General features: G+C 41.6%; 1 protein-coding gene across 2 annotated transcripts in view; it reads left to right on the top strand.

Moving 5' to 3' along the window:
• Nucleotides 1-17,686, top strand: part of LOC120991490 — a 95,140-nt gene that overhangs the window by 15,125 nt on the left and 62,329 nt on the right. The window contains exons 3-7 of one of the 2 annotated variants that reach the window (XR_005776686.1): nucleotides 4,319-4,391; nucleotides 4,770-4,812; nucleotides 7,616-7,694; nucleotides 9,984-10,072; nucleotides 12,439-12,585. The gene's annotated coding sequence lies outside the window, so the exon portion shown is untranslated. Of the gene's footprint in view, nucleotides 1-4,318; nucleotides 4,392-4,769; nucleotides 4,813-7,615; nucleotides 7,695-9,983; nucleotides 10,073-12,438; nucleotides 12,586-17,686 lie in introns of those variants that run through there. The other variant, XM_040420299.1, reaches the window with a different exon arrangement.

Here is a 17,686-nt window from a genome sequence, read left to right as displayed (position 1 = left end):
GGAGTTGAGCTTGACTCCATCCTCAACCCGAAAAGGCCCCACAAGCTCATCTTTGATGATACCAGCCCAAACCAGTACTCCACCTCCACCTTGCTGGCGTCTGAGTTGGACTGGAGCTCTCTGCCCTTTACCAATCCAGCCACGGGCCCATCCATCTGGCCCATCAAGACTAACTCTCATTTCATCAGTCCATAAAACCTTAGAAAAATCAGTCTTGAGATATTTCTTGGCCCAGTCTTGACGTTTCAGCTTGTGTGTCTTGTTCAGTGGTGGTCGTCTTTCAGCCTTTCTTACCTTGGCCATGTCTCTGAGTATTGCACACCTTGTGCTTTTTGGGCACTCCAGTGATGTTGCAGCTCTGAAATATGGCCAAACTGGTGGCAAGTGGCATCTTGGCAGCTGCACGCTTGACTTTTCTCAGTTCATGGGCAGTTATTTTGCGCCTTGGTTTTTCCACACGCTTCTTGCGACCCTGTTGACTATTTTGAATGAAACGCTTGATTGTTCGATGATCACGCTTCAGAAGCTTTGCAATTTTAAGAGTGCTGCATCCCTCTGCAAGATATCTCACTATTTTTGACTTTTCTGAGCCTGTCAAGTCCTTCTTTTGACCCATTTTTCCAAAGGAAAGGAAGTTGCCTAATAATTATGCACACCTAATATAGGGTGTTGATGTCATTAGACCACACCCCTTCTCATTACAGAGATGCACATCACCTAATATGCTTAGTTGGTAGTAGGCTTTCGAGCCTATACAGCTTGGAGTAAGACAACATGCATAAAGAGGATGATGTGGTCAAAATACTCATTTGCCTAATAATTCTGCACGCAGTGTATTGCCTGCTTTTAGTAGCATTTACATGCAGAAATCATCCCCAATGCTTGGTGATGAGTGATGGTTATAGCGGTTGTTTGTCAGATTAATTGTTTGTCAGCAGTAGATCCCTGTTTACACAGGACGATGTGCTGGCGACAAATGATGATTGGTCTTCCACCTAATATATTCAAAGCTGGTGAGAAGGAGCTCTGATTGTTATTAGCTGACCTGCACAATACCAGGACTCACTCCACTGCCCATCCAGGTGCTGGGTTTGTGTGTCCTCCAAGCACTGGACACAAGTGGACTTCTGAGAGGGAATCAAAAGAACACCAGGGGGCGCCATGACAAGTATATAACAGCAACATTTAATAACAAACATTATTATGTTATTTTCTGATATTGAGGTTATTTAATCATGGGATAAGCAGTGGCATAACTGCAATTTAGGCAGACTATGTGACTGCAGTGGGGCGCGGGAGGCCTGGTGCTGAACTTTTAATTCTCTTCCCCTTGTGAAAACACTGCATTATCTATCAGCAGTTGACAATAGGGGGAGCTCAATGCAAAGAGATGATTACAGCTTCCATAGTTATTGCACAAATTCCTATGTACTGAGCTCCCCCTAGTATTGGCTGCAGGCAGACAGCTTTGTAACAGAAAGGAAGCAGATTTATCAATGTATTTTTGCCAGTTGTCTGGTGTAAAGACATTGAGAACTATGGTGTCCAGAATGAGCACCATAATGTCACGATGCAGTGTTCTGGGAAGCGCGGACGGCCGGGGCGCGCTTGCGTCATCAGCGCGCCCGGCGTCGCTCGTTATCATGACAACCGCAATAGGGCTGAGCGCCGAGCTGATCACTTGGCGCTCGGCTGCATCAGAACTCAGGAGTCATGTGATGCTGGTCACGTCACATGACTCCACCAGCGCTCTATTTAAACAGGCCATCTGCTGGCCACAGATTGCCTGTTATTGAGTTCCTTCCTGCATGATACTCACCTGGTTTGTTTGCTCCTGCTTGGCTTCCGATTTCCTGCCCGTCTCATCCTCTGCTCTTGGCGTACTCTACTGGTTTGACTTCGGCTTGTCCTGACGATTCTCTGCTTGCTTCTCTGGTACCTTTTCTGCTCTCTTGGTTTTGACGCGGCCTATATGACCTTTCTGTTTATGTGTTGTTTGTCTTCCCTACACTTTCCTAGCTAAGGGTTTGTCGACCAGTTGTCCCTTGTCGCTAGGACTTGCGAGGCAAGTAGGCAGGGACAGGGGTGAGGGTGGAGTTCAGTGGTGACTACCCCACCCCCTGTGTGTGTGACACATAATTTTGAAGCACCTGTTCTATTTTTTCAGACTTAAAAGTCAGATAAAGTGGTTGAGGCCAAAGGCATTTTTTCATTAGTTTGTATTTAATTAAAATTTCTTTCTTCTTAAAAAAAAAAAAAGTTGTAAATTTGTAAAAAAAAATCGGGGGCGTTGCACTTTGTGTTCTGCACTGCCTGGGAGTGACTGACACACACATACTCAGAAACTGGGGGGAGGAACGGGGGGCAGGAGTCTATACCAAGTTTTCCCATGGGGACCTATGAGACCTGTGTAGGCCCCTGCCTGTAAGCTCATATTCACACTTTAAAGGAGTTGTCATTGTTAAATAATAACTCAGGCAGCCCCTGTAAATAACAAAGGAAGAGATAGTTACCCCCTTCATCCCCTGCGGCTTCCACTGTCTGGCTCCAGTCCTCCCTCTGTTGTTTCTTTTCCTATCTGTGATGTTCTAATAATTGGCTTCAGCAGTGTTGTCACTTGTACTACTGAGGCCAGTGATTGACTGGAAATATTACCGCTGCAGCCAGGAAGATGGCGTTAGCAGCAGGGAGGACTGTATTGTAGCACTGGAATCGGCAGGGAAAAAAAGGGGAAAGTATGGCTTCTTTTGTTATTTAGTACATTTCCAGAGGCTGCCCAAGTTTCTATTTATAGTATTGAACGGGTTGACTGTGTTAAACGTAATGGAAATGACCCATTGATAGCTCTTATTTATTTTAGATGGACTTTAGAGGGCATCTGTCAGGAGATTTGTACTTATTAAACTGGCGGACCTGTTACATGTGCGCTTGGTAGCTGAAGGTATCTGTGTTGGTCCCATGTTCATATGTGCCCACATTGCTGAGAAAAATGGTTTTAATAGATGGAAATGACCCTCTAGGAGCAACAGGGGCGTTACCATTACACCAAGAGGCTCCACCCTCTCTGCGCCCTCTGCACTTTGATTTACAGGGCCAGGCTATGTGAATGTGATCACACCTGGTCCTGTCAATCAACGTTTAGGGAGTACGGCAGTTGCAGAGAAAACAGAGCCTCTATGTGATGCTCCCGTTGCTCCTAGAAGCTTATTTGCATATATTTAAACATAATTTTTCTCAGCAATGTGGGCACATATGTACATGGGACCAACACAGATGCCTTCAGCTGCCAAGAGCACATGTAACAGGTCAGCCAGTGTCATAGGTACAAATTTGCTGACTGATGGCATCATGCTGAGTAATACAATATACTGCAGTTTTTAGTCCCTTTAGAAATGTTTGTCTTCGCTTTTCAGTTATAGAGAATAGAATATTAGACAGCAGTGGATATCATGTTTGTGATCAGTTTTGTCTGTTAGTTGTATTTTTGTAATGTAAAGAAATCCAGATATTGGAAATAGCACAGATCTATTCTATATCATCAAGCATAGAGCACATGCTCTTCTAAGGTTACTTTCTCACTGGCGTTTTGAATTCCGTTTGTGAGATCCATTTCAGGGCTCTCACAAGCGGTCCAAAACGGATCAGTTCAGCCCCAATGCATTCTGAATGGATAAGGATCCGTTCAGAATGCATCAGTTTGCCTCCGTTCCGCCTCCATTCCGCCCTGGAGGCGGACACCAAAACGCAGCTTGCAGCATTTTGGTGTCCGCCTGGCGATCCGTCCTGACTTACAATATAAGTCAATGGGGACAGATCCGTTTTCACTGACGCAATATGGTGCAATTGAAAACGGATCCGTCCCCCATTGACTTTCAATGTAAGTGAAGACAGATCCGTTTTGACTTTGACTTTTTTTAAAAAGAATAATGCAAACGGACCCGTTCTGAACGGATACAAGCGTTTGCATTATAGGTGCGGATCCGTCTGTGCAGATACAAGACGGATCCGCACCGAACGCAGGTGTGAAAGTAGCCTAAATTGTGAATAGTCAATTGATGGGCATATGCCAAAAACACATCACAAGAGTCAGACAGGCAAGCAGTGCAGAAGGCAGAGGAAAATGGAATCAGGAAAACAGAGTCAGGTTTCTACCACAACCGAAACAAGCCCAATCAGCAGCATGACTGGGACCAATGCTTGGACACGTACCATAAATAATATTTTCAATATAACAATGTTATTCGTTTGACTTAATGCATTCATGTATAAATAAATCAATATTAATTATATACATATTTGTGTATTATACAAAATGTAGGTATGGCCATGCATTAGCAGTGGCAGGCAATATTGCATTTGTATTTGGAGGCTGCACCACTAACAAAGTTCTGGTAAGTGCCGCAATGATTATTTTTTTAATAGGACCACTGAGTACTTGCTCCACCTCCCAGACTGTTCTGCCGGCCGTAGCCACTCCCCTACACAGTGAGACATACGTACACGACATAGTATATTCTTCTTCTTCTCCCCAGTTATGATTTGGTTGTACAGTACAATATCCAAGCATAATACCTATTACCCTTTTGTTTTTATTCATATGATAATAAACGTTTGTTTCAATAACAACATAAAAAAGCCACCAAAAATGGCAAAATGAAGAGTCACAAAGCCACTTGTCAGTATCATCACTGGAGTATGTGGACATATATATTGCTCGAAATAGATTTTTTTTTTGTACCTATTTAATGCATTCATTTCTATTTTTATAGGATGAAAAGTCAGTGTACTTCAATGACTTTTACATGCTTACAAGTAAGTTTTTCATCCTCACTTCTGTGAAGTATATAACTAGAAATGTGAAATGGTGGTATATGTGTTACAGCAAGTTTTATACAATGCAGAGAATACTTTGCCTTCATTTTCAAATAATTTTCTTCTGTGATACAGTGAAAGAGTTAAGTTGCAAGTAACCTTAAAGTCTATGTACCTTTGGAGTAAATTTTTTTATGATTGCATTTAACTTATTTTGGGCTAAAAATCATATTTTCAGTTGGTTTTTATTAAAAACATTGAGCTGTTGAGTCACAAAGGGTTAACTGTTTTTCTAATTATGTGACTGGTACTTTCGCTTTGTGTCATTACCCTTATCTCTAAACTACTAAGAGGTCATAAACACTTATTTAAGCCACTTTCTTATCAGTAAGAAAAGGATTGAGCTTTAATGAGTGTTTATAATGTGAGAGAGCAGGGATAAGGAGTCGTCTGTTCCTCAGATGACGGAAAAGACAGAAAATCTACAGGCAGCTAGTAGAGTATGTCAGCTCTGTACAGAAAAAAGGATTCCATATTCTTAATAAAGACCAATTGAAAAAAAGATGTTTAGCTTAAAATAAGTATAATGCAATAATAAAGAAAATTGCCCCCAATGGTGTACATAGCCATAGCAAGCTGGTTTTTCAGTTTGCACATCTTTTCAAATAATCATTGCTGCAAGTAACCGTCATTTTGTAATGTATTTTTTTACCTTTATTACTCATATCTTCAGTTCTGGGCTGTGGTCTTCTTGCAAATTGGGAGGTTATTCCTTGGTCATGTAGATGTCATCAAACTCACTCAATATTTATTGTACACAACTATGCTAGTTAACATAGAGTCCTTACCAGTCCTCTTAGGGTACTTTCACACTTGCGGCAGGACGGATCCGATATGCTGTTCACCATGTCGGATCCGTCCTGCGGCTGTTTCGCCGTGCCCCCGGGCCGCCGCTCCGTCCCCATTGACTATAATGGGGACGGGGGCGGAGCTCCGGTGCAGCACGGTGGTGCACGGCTTAAGGCCGCCGGACTAAAATTACTGCATGTCAAAAAAATTACAAGTCGCATATGGCAAGACTGTTCATTTTTATGTGCACTGGTTCACTGTCTTGCACTTTAGTAAGTCTATTCTCTTATTTTAATTAATATGTAAGTGCTTTTATACTAAACTATTAAATGTTAAGTTTTAACTTACATGGTACTTTCTTTGGCTTATGCCCCTTGTTCTCGATACATGTTCCTTTGCAAATAAATTTTTCAAATCCTGGAATAATGCCAACTCCTTTGTTTAGTGTACTCTACTATAGTATTGTTTTACATACAAAAGAAAAACTGAGTAACATTTAAACTGAGGACAGTTGTGTAACAAAAACACTGAATACTATTATTCCCATCGAAAGCACAATGGAGTAAAATGCATTTTATACTTTTATAATCCTTGTTTATTTGTTGCTTTCTTTCCTGCCTTAGGTAGTAAGCAAGAGTTTTCATCAGGATAGGGAACAGAGTGAGCACGTTGATTGCATGAATGCCTCATAAAGCCCATAGTAGAATATTTTGAGTGTTAATAGTTCATAAACCTCTGAATAACCACCTGCATCACCTCTTGCACACCAATAGCAAAGAATGAATAGCAAAAGCTGCTCTAATTTTAGTCTTCATTCCATTCATCTTCTCCTATTCCTTGGCACTATATTGTCCCATGTTTCATGAAGAAATATTCTTTGTGTCCCAGGAGGTCATTCATGTCCCCCTCCTCCTCCTCCTCCTCCTCACAGTCCAGTGAAAAGCTGTAAGATGCCGTTGCAGCAGGAGCCTTCCTACTGTGTTTTTTTCTGTACTGTTCTTGGCCCCATCACCGATCATCAGGAGATTAACCCCCTTTGTTCACCTCAGGATTTCTACAAAAACAAACTATGAGGGCCAATATATTTTTGATTACCTTTATCCTTAATTTCTGGTTGTTGTCTTGCTTTTATCTAATAATACAGTGTTTCTATCAACCCCTTAAGGTCTGACCTGTTTTGGGCTTTCAGGATTCCAAACGTTTCTTTTCCCCTTGAGTAATAGGCTGATGCATCCTGATCATTTTTATCCCCATTGACAATGAATGGGGACAAAACTGATCCGTTAAATTCAGGTTTTGAGATCCTGTACCAGATCTCAAAACCTGCATTACAAATGCAGATGTGAAAATAGCCAAATGTGTCTATGTTGCTTCACTTGCTCTGATCTCAACAGTGGCACTGAGAGGAGAAAGAGATCAGGAAAGCTACTGAGCATGTCTGGTCAACCACTGAATGCAGGAGCTGGACCAGAATTTCGGCCTCACAAATCTTAATAACAAAAAATTACAGTGAACTTCAAGGATTTTACTATTGATAGCCTATCCTCAGGTTAAGCCTTCAGTATCAGATCAGCAGGGTCTGATAACCCAAACCCCGCAAATCAGCCATTCTGCATTAGCTCAGAAAGTCGTGCTGGAACTACACAGCTCCGTCTACTGTTTAGTGGACAGAGCTAGTTACCGTAGCGCGGCTCCCTTTGAAGTGAATGGGAGATGTGTAGCTCTGTAATTGGATTTACTGCAGGACAGCTGATCTGTGGGGCTGCACGGTGACAGACCCCCGCTGATCTGATATTGATGGCCTGTTCTTAGAATAGGCCATCAGTAGTAAAATCCTGGAATACCCCTTTAACTGTTTATAAAATTAAAACAAATACACAGTAATATGTACTTATGTAAATTGCACAAAAAGCTGAGAATTTGTTGTAAGTGGTTCAAATACTTTCTTCAACAGTTACTCCAAATGATCTAACATGGGAACTAATTCCACACACTGGCCATATACCAACCCCTCGAGAAGGGCATGAAATTTTGTAAGTATATGTGACTAGTGGAAGATTTTTAGTTTTTTCTTTCTTTCTATCCTTTAAAGGGGTTATCCAATTTCAGAAACATCCCCCCCATGTGCCGGGCCCCTCACAGGTAATATACTTATCCCGCTCCTGGTCCCCACACGGCTGCTGCTTCTCTCTGTACACTGGTGAAAACATCCGGTGTGGGGGGGGGGGGGGGGGCAGCCAGTGGCAGGCGGGGACAGGGTCGAGCCTCCTTAGCGTCACCCGCGATGCTAGGGAGGCTCGTCCCCGTCCCCGCCTGCCATTGGCTGAATCCCCCCCCTCCCCAACACTGGATGTTTTCATCGGTGTGCAGGGAGAAGCAGCGGCCATGTGGGGACCAGGAGCGGCGCAGGGTGCGGAGTAAGTATATTACCTGTGAGGGGCCCAGCACATGGGGGGAATGTTTCTGAAATCGGATAACCCCTTCAATTATTGATTAAATACTTACATCTATTTATATACATGATGTTAATTTTGTTAATCATAATTTTTATCTGCCTATCTACATACATATACTGTATATTGAAGAGTAATAAGTTGTTTTCATAATTTTTTCACCAATGCATGGACTATGGTAAAATATGTTAAGATTGTTTTCCGCAGAAACAGGACATCAAGTTTTCAGTACTAATGCTCTACTCTTTGCTTTTAAATATCCTTCACGATTCTACTTATTAACTAACACATTCAGCACTCCAAGCATTGATGCAAACTCTACATTGCCTACATCAATACATGCATTTCATGCGTCAGTGTCTAAATGTTCGCAAACACAACATGGAAATAAAGAAGTCACCTCTAAAAACTCAGTTTCATAAAATGCAATATGTTTTTGATGATTGTTTAATATTGGTGATTAATTAGCTTATAGATCATTCACAAGTGGGAATCTTATAGAACCGCATTCAGCAGCTGGCTGCTTAGTATATTGACAAGAGGTCAGAGAAGAACTGGAGACCCAAGCCATCAGACAGCCAGTCTAATGGATTTAGCAGAATGGCTTCCTGCAGCTACCTGTGTATTGTATATATGTATACCAGCTGTAGAAGCCAAACCAAACTTTCTTATATGAAAAACTTGCAATTTAATAATGCAAAGAAATCTATATCCTTAAAAGGATACTCCAGGACTGGATCCCCTATAAAGTAAGCCCCTTAACATGTTTGACTTAAGAAAAGAATCAGACTCATCTGCACCCTACTTCTCCGGTCCTGCTTCCTAGCTTCGTTCAGCAATCTTCTGTCCCCTGGCGTTTTTGCTTCTGGCCAGGGTATGGACATGGTCATGCGTTCTGCTGCAGCCAACCACTGACCGTAGTGGTGACATGTCCCTATTCCGCACATCACTGCTGGCTCATCTCACCACTGAGGCCAGTCATTTTGTGCAGTAGCACATGCGACCCTATCCTTACCCCAGCCAGAAGTAAATAAGCCAGGGACCAGAAGATTGCTGAATAGAGCCAGGAAGCAGGACCGGAGCGGTAGGGTGCAGGTGAGTATGATTATTTCCTGAGGTCAAACACATTAGGGGGGCTTACTTTAAAGGAATACCTCTTTAAAGGTCCATTCACACATCCGCATGAATGGGTCTGTATCCATTCTGCAATTTTGCAGAATGGGTGTCGAACCATTCATTTCAGTGGGGCGCGGCAAAAGATGCAGACAGCACATCGTGTGCTGCCCGACATCCATAGTTCCATTCCGCAGCCCCGCAGAAAAGATAGAGCATGTCCTATTCTTGTCCGCAGTCACGGACAAGAATAGGCGTTTATTTTATAGTGCCAGCCATGTGCAGTCCGCAAAATGAGGAACGCACATGGCCGGTGTCAGTGTTTTGCGGATCCGCAATTAGTGGACCACAAAACACTTATGGAAGGGTGAATGGACCCTAAGGCTGTATTCACACAGTGTTTTTTTTTTACAGCTTTTTTGTTGGTGTTTTTGACAAAAACTGTGACACTGTGGTCAGATGTTATTTTAAAGTCAAAATAAATAAATAATTTTCATATACAACGTTTTTTTAGATCTTGGGGTTTGTTCTCTGGTACTGTATGTTTTTTTCCATAGGATTCTCTACAGAGAAATACTTTGCTTAAATAGTACTAACTCAAAGTATACAATCTGTTAAACTGTATCTTTATCCTGTATACCTAAAGTAAGCTAAATAAACGAGTTCTTTATGGACTTGTCAACTTTTTCACATTAGACTACCTACAGTAATACGCTTGCCCTTAGAGAGAACACATGCTGTTGTTTTTTTCCACAGTGTTGTGAAAAAGAAAATCTTTTTGTTTGGAGGTCATGATGACAAAGATGCTGTTGAATGTTTGCCTGGGATATATTCATTTGACCTGGGTAAGAAGCATTAAATGGTTTGTAGATTTCTATTTAGTACCTATAGCAAGCACATGTTCAGTAGCTAAGCAAAGCCCCCTTCACCATCACGGCCGCTGCAGAGACAGATAAGGGGATTGGCTAAGCCATTGAACTAAGCCCCCTTCTAGCACATCACCAACACCAAGATGGGGGTAAATTCCTTGCCTATGTGGGAGGGAACAGAAATAGAAGTTCCTGCACCTGGAGTTTGACCTGTCAGTCTCTGATCCAAGGACTTGACGCTCTATTTAACCCCTTAGTGACCAAGCCTGTTTGGGCCTTTATGACCAAGCGTTTTTCTTCCTTTTTTCATGGTCTCGTTCCAAGAGCTATAACTTTTTTATTTTTTCGTCTATATAGCTTTATGAGGGCTTGTTTTTTTACGGGACAAGTTGTAGTTTTTAATGGCGCCATTTTGGGGTACACATAACTTTCTGATTAACTTTTATTAACTCTTTCTGGGAGGGAGATGGGGAAAAATAGCAATACTTCCACTGCGTTTTTACATTATAAATTTTATGGTGTTAATTTTTCGGTACAAATAACATAATATCTTTATTCTCTGGGTCAGTACGATTACAGTGATACTAAATACTTATAATTTTGTTTACGTTTTACTACTTTTTTTGCAATAAAACCCCTTTTATTAACCAAAAAAATGATTTTGCATTGCCACTTCACAAGACCCATAACTTTTTTATTTTTTTATATGGAATTGTGTGAGGGCTTGATTTTTGAAAGAAGACTTGTATTTTTCATTGGTATGATTTTGGAGTAAATGCCGCTTTTTGATCACTTGTTATTACGTTTTTTTCGTGTGCAAACTAAGAATAAATTCGAAATTCAGTTTTTCTTTTTTATTTATTTTTTACGGCGTTCACCATAGGGGATAATTTATGTAATATTTATGTAGTCCGGTCGTTACGGACGCGGCAATACCAAACATATGGCGGATTTTTTCTTTTTGCCATTTTTTTCTTGAAAAGCGTATTTTCAATGGAAAAAAAAGCATATTTTTTTTATTTTATGGAATTTTTTTTATTTAATAAATGTATTTTTTTCTATTTTTTTACTACTTAATAGTCCACAAGGGGACTATAATATACAGTATTTTGATTGCTTTTAAAATGTAATGCATTATCTCTATAATGCATTGCATTTCAATAGCAATGCTATTCAAACATTGACCAGCAGGCTGCGCCAGAGAGGCACAGCCTGCTGGAGGTAACGGAAGACAGGCTCGGGGCCCCTGATCGGAAGCAAGGTAAGCTTCCCAACACATCAGCACCCCACGATCGCATTTTCGGGGTTGCTGATGGGAGACAGAGGGAGTCCGCTCCCTCTGTCACCACTTTACATGCAGCGGGCACCATTGCGCCGGCATGTAAAAGGTTAAACAGCCCGGATCGGCACTCCTGCCGGTCCGGGCTGTTAGAGCAGGGACCCGGCTCTCATGTGAGAGCCAGGTCCGCGCTCCCCGTTGCACGGGGGAGCCGTGCAGCGCTTAGACTGGGCCGCCGTAAAAAACACGGTGGCCCAGCCTAAGGCCCCTTAGTGACCGCCGTAAAAATACGTATGGGTGGTCACTAAGGGGTTCTGACAACTTTCTGTCTCTCGTTTGGTACTGCATTGTCTGTCTGGTTCTGATCTCGTAGCTTGTCTGGTTTTGACCATTTACCTACAACTCTGGTATTGTGTTTGTCTGTCTTTGATGTTTGTCTGTCTATGCACTTAAATAGCGTAGGAACAGTCGACCAGTTGCAGTCTAGATATCTAGGGCTTGTACTGCAAGTAGGTAGGGAAAGAGGGCTGGGTTCTAGCCTTAGGGCTCATTGTCCTGATCTGTCTCTATCTACAGTGGTAACAGTTTCTCAGTGCAAAGATGTGTCCCAGTGATTTTTCATATGCATCCTATGACCATTACAAGTAAGCATCCACTATGGCTAGGTAGGGGAAAGAAGGTTTGTCTCGGGAAGAGTCAGGTCAGTGAGGCTACTTCCCAGAAGATTATGATGGTTGATGGTATCTATGTCAAGTTGTCTATACAAGAACGCTGTGAGGGACAAGGGATTTATTCATATTCTGACACACTGGAGTTAGAAAGGTATTTATTTCTGTATATAAAGACTGCATATAAGGGTTTATATTTTACCTTCCTTTAGATCAACATTGTAGGATAATATGTTGAACTTCATGGAATGAAAGTCTCAGTAATGCATATTCTTACTACCCAATAGCATTTTCAACTCAGCTGTCAAAGTTATTTTTTATTATTTATTTATTTTTTGTCTCAGAAAAAAGAATTGTCACAGGGCTTATAAATATAAAGTTTCCATACATTACAGGTACATTAAAATGGGAGAAATTAAAACCGACTGGAGCTGCTCCTCAAACCTTGAACCATAGTGTGGCCACTGTTGGTGAAAATGTCTTTGTTTTTGGCGGTATCTACCATGGAAGAGTTGTAGATGACCTGCACATGTTTAACACAGGTATCATGCCTTATATAAATTTGTAAGATTGTCTAGTGCTTGGCTGGTATTGTGAAGATTATCTGAAATCAAGATAATTCCATGCCTTAAATGCATAACTGCTTTCTTCCCATTAACTATGAGGTCTGTTTAGTCAGCCCTCTTTGGGCATAAAGCATGAACGCGCAAACAAGCAGTGTGATGACTGCTGGTGCAAAATGTGGACCTGATCCAAGGTGGGGCAATCCGAGTCAAGTATAATGCCCTATGGGGATCTAGAATGATGTTGGTCTATGAGCTGGACCGCACTACCATGCATAACATTGTATGGTATATCGATGAATATAACCCCATGGGGCAGAGAGTATGTTACCCCTCTTCTTATGCTGAGTGGAGGTGGAGATAAGTCCTTGCTCCACCGCCCGGACTCCATCGGCGTCCGTGTGGTCTCTAGGTCTGATACTGCGAGTAGCCAAAGTGATGGGTGGGTGGCTGCTCCCCACGTTCCAGGCCGGGTCTTGGGAGGCTTATAAAAAGCAGTCGCCATTAATCAGGTGGTGTGGATTATCCTCCATCTCACAGTAAGCTGTGGAGTCTCTGCGGTTTGGGATTTGAAGATGTGTGCTGTGCAAAAGGGCTGAGAGCCGCATGATGAAAAACTGCTAACAAGGTGAATGTTTGTGTTCTGTGGACTTTCCATGGTCTGAACAAACACCAAGACTGTGAACTGTTATTTTGTTTTGCCTTCTGTGTGAATAAACACTGAACTATTTAAGTTAAAAGACTTTGTGATTGCCTCTATACTGCGTCCGCTAACTGCCTACCAGAGCGAATCCCCACATTATATATACACATATACATGTGGCACATGTAAAACATTGCATATGTAAACAATGTACCGTATCCCTCGATATTAACTTCTATGTAGGTCTTGAACCTGGCAAACAGAGCCTTACATACAAGGATGGCTAATTTCTGGCCTCTGAGATACTGAAGATTAACTAATTTAGAGGGGGTTATCCAACAGTATAAACTGCCCCCCCCCCCCCCCATATTCCAGGCCCCCCACATGGAATATACAGTCAGGTCCATAAATATTGGGACATCGACACAATTCTAACATTTCTGACTCTATATACCACCACAATAGATTTGAAATGAAACAAACAAGATGTGCTTTAACTGCAGACTGTCAGCTTTAATTTGAGGGTATTTACATCAAAATCAGGTGAACGGTGTAGGAATTACAACAGTTTGCATATGTGCCTCCCACTTGTTAAGGAACCAAAAGTAATGGGACAATTGGCTTTTCAGCTGTTCCATGGCCAGGTGTGTGTTATTCCCTCATTATCCCAATTACAATGAGCAGATAAAAGGTCCACAGTTCATTTCAAGTTTGCTATTTGCATTTGGAATCTGTTGCTGTCAACTCTCAAGATGAGATCCAAAGAGCTGTCACTATCAGTGAAGCAAGCCATCATTAGGCTGAAAAAACTAAACAAACCCATCAGAGAGATAGCAAAAACATTAGGTATGGCCAAAACAACTGTTTGGAACATTCTTAAAAAGAAGGAATGCATCGGTGAGCTCAGCAACACCAAAAGACCCGGAAGACCACGGAAAACAACTGTGGTGGATGACTGAATAATTCTTTCCCTGGTGAAGAAAACACTGTTCACAACAGTTGGCCAGATCAAGAACACTCTCCAGGAGGTAGGTGTATGTGTGTCAAAGTCAACAATCAAGAGAAGACTTCACCAGAGTGAATACAGAGGGTTCACCACAAGATGTAAACCATTGGTGAGCCTCAAAAACAGGAAGGCCAGATTAGAGTTTGCCAAATGACATCTAAAAAAGCCTTCACAGTTCTGGAACAACATCCTATGGACAGATGAGACCAAGATCAACTTGTACCAGAGTGATGGGAAGAGAAGAGTATGGAGAAGGAAAGGAACTGCTCATGATCTAAGCATACCACCTCATCAGTGAAACATGGTGGTGGTAGTGTCATGGCGTGGGCATGTATGGCTACCAATGGAACTGGTTCTCTTGTATTTATTGGTGATGTGACTGCTGACAAAGCAGCAGGATGAATTCTGAAGTGTTTCGGGCAATATTATCTGCTCATATTCAGCCAAATGCTTCAGAACTCATTGGACAGCGCTTCACAGTGCAGATGGAAAATGACCCAAAGCATACTGCAAAAAGCAACCAAAGAGTTTTTTAAGGGAAAGAAGTGGAATGTTATGCAATGGCCAAGTCAATCACCTGACCTGAATCCGATTGAGCATGCATTTCACTTGCTGAAGACAAAACTGAAGGGAAAATGCCCCAAGAACAAGCAGGAACTGAAGACAGTTGCAGTAGAGGCCTGGCAGAGCATCACCAGTGATGAAACCCAGCATCTGGTGGTGTCTATGCGTTCCAGACTTCAGGCTGTAATTGACTGCAAAGGATTTGCAACCAAGTATTAAAAAGTGAAAGTTTTATTTATGTTTATTATTCTGTCCCATTACTTTTGGTTCCTTAACAAGTGGGAGGCACATATGCAAACTGTTGTAATTCCTACATCTTGTTTGTTTCATTTCAAATCCATTGTGGTGGTGTATAGAGCTAAAAAATTTTGAATTGTGTCGATGTCCCAATATTTATGGACCTGACTGTACTTACCCCATTCTGCTCCTGATCCCCGCACCGCCGCTGCTGCTTCTCCCATGCATGGATGAAAGATACGGCGTTGGGAGGGAGAAGCCAATGGCAGGCGGGGACGAGCCTCCGTAGCATCGCAGGTGACACTAGGGAGGCTTGTCCCCGTCTCTGCCTGCCTTTGGATGCTTACCCCCCCCCTTCCCCCCGACATCGGATGTTTTCATCCTTGCATGGGAAGAAGCAGCGGCGGTGCAGGGACCAGGAACGGCACAGGGAGTGGGGTAAGTATATTCCATGTGGGGGGCCCGGCATATGAGGGGACATTTTATACTCTCAGAGAACCCCTTTAACCAGTTCTGTTTCCGTAAATGATTCTCTCAGTCTGCACATACTACTATATCTCTAAGACAACAGCAGTAAGTGCATAAATCATAAACTAATGTGGACAAATCCAGCGCTTTATTTACAACATATTTAAAGATTTTACAAAAATGAATAGATTTTCTGAAATACGTCTATCATATAGTTCTTTATTGTCTGTGGTCAATTCTTAAAACACATTCTTAATTCTTGCCTATCCCAGTATTCCGAAAAGGTGGTTGAGTGGCACTCCTGTAGCTGGTTGGCGGTGCTCAGTGTAAGGGTGCATATAATTTATATTAAAAAAACCACGGCACTCTATAGCTGCTTTTAAGTTGCTTGTTTTATTTCATTTTTTCATTATATATCTTTTTTAATTTTAGTATCCATCCAAAAATAAGCCACTGGCCAACGTTTCGGTCTAGTCTTAGACCTTGTTCACGGCCTAATGTATAGACAAGTAAATGTTTTACATTAATAATTAAATATATACAACAATAGAAAATGGTTCTTTGTCAAATCACATAATATAGTTGACTATGCATTGGTAAATAACATCGTTCTTGGGAAGAAAATCTCTGTCATATAAAGGAGAATACAAAAACTGACCAAAATCATCTAAGGACGGACACAAGATCATATAAGCATATATATCTCTTCAGGTGGTCTATCAGTAGCATGATATGTCGCAGGGTGAGAGCAGAGGTCTAAAATGGGGTGCTGTAGTAGGGATATCCAGATAGCGGTGATGTAGGGTATCTGTGGGATCCAAACAGTATAATATTACTATTATTATTACTATTACTAGGTGGATACTGGGATAGTGTTCTAGTCATATAGGTTGTATAAACAATGTGGTTCAGACCACATAGATACGATGCCAATAGACTTAGTCAAATGGGGGTAACATGAAGGTAGCAAGGTAGCAGAGACACAGATATTATTAACACAGATATTGTAAACTCAGGTATTATGAAGGTAGCAAGGTAGCAGAGACACAGATATTATAAACACAGATATTGTAAACACAGATATTAGCTAAATCCTTAGCCATCAATTTTGGAAGCGCACATACCTTAGTCTGTATAGTAGGGAAGTCTCTGGGATGGTATAGGGACGCTACTGGTTTGTGCACTTTATAGAGCTAGCGAGGGGAGGCGAGGGGGGGGCGTGTCTGGCGCCAAAAGCGTGCGCATATGCAAAATAACTTGTTGGTCCACGTTACCTTAGACGAGCGTCACAAGCGGACGCATGTGCAGAGCGACCTGGGCGGAGAGTGGCTTGAGCCGGATTAAATGTTTGCGGGCGCTGCGCAGTAAGGCACGCTGGTCTAGAAAGGGAACTGGTAGAACGTAGCCGCATATTGGAAGATGTGCGCATGCGCAATGGCAATAGCGGTTATAATAGGAGGAATAGAGCAGCATAAAGGACATAAAGTCAGCATTAATCATATAGAAATTGCTCATCTTAAGACAAAGTCGCTATCTATTTGTTAGATATAAGAAAATATGTTAAAACTAGGAGTTTGGCTAGTCTAAGGTAAATGAGTACAAATGCCTCTATGTATCCTAACGTATATATTGATATGACACTATAATACTATAATACTATAATGTATCACTATAATATATTATGGCAGTGGTATGATACTACCTGTGTGACAGTGGTCATTTCACCTGTAGAAAATAAAGAAGAGGGGGGGGGGGGAAGGGAAGGTTAATATCTGGAAGCATATCACATATTAATTTTGCATATATATACAATGTGTTAAACAATGGATTGTGAGGTTACTAGCATATAGTCATATGACTATGACTACATGCTAGTAACCTCACAATCCATTGTTTAACACATTGTATATATATGCGAAATTAATATGTGATATGCTTCCAGATATTAACCTTCCCTTTCCCCCCCCCCCCCCTCCTCTTTATTTTCTACAGGTGAAATGACCACTGTCACACAGGTAGTATCATACCACTGCCATAATATATTATAGTGATACATTATAGTATTATAGTGTCATATCAATATATACGTTAGGATACATAGAGGCATTTGTACTCATTTACCTTAGACTAGCAAACTCCTAGTTTTAACATATTTTCTTATA

This window comes from Bufo bufo, chromosome 2, assembly GCF_905171765.1.
Source record: "Bufo bufo chromosome 2, aBufBuf1.1, whole genome shotgun sequence".
NCBI lineage: Eukaryota > Metazoa > Chordata > Amphibia > Anura > Bufonidae > Bufo > Bufo bufo.
Note: the sequence above shows the minus strand (reverse complement) of the source record. Positions and strands in the feature narration are given on the sequence as shown.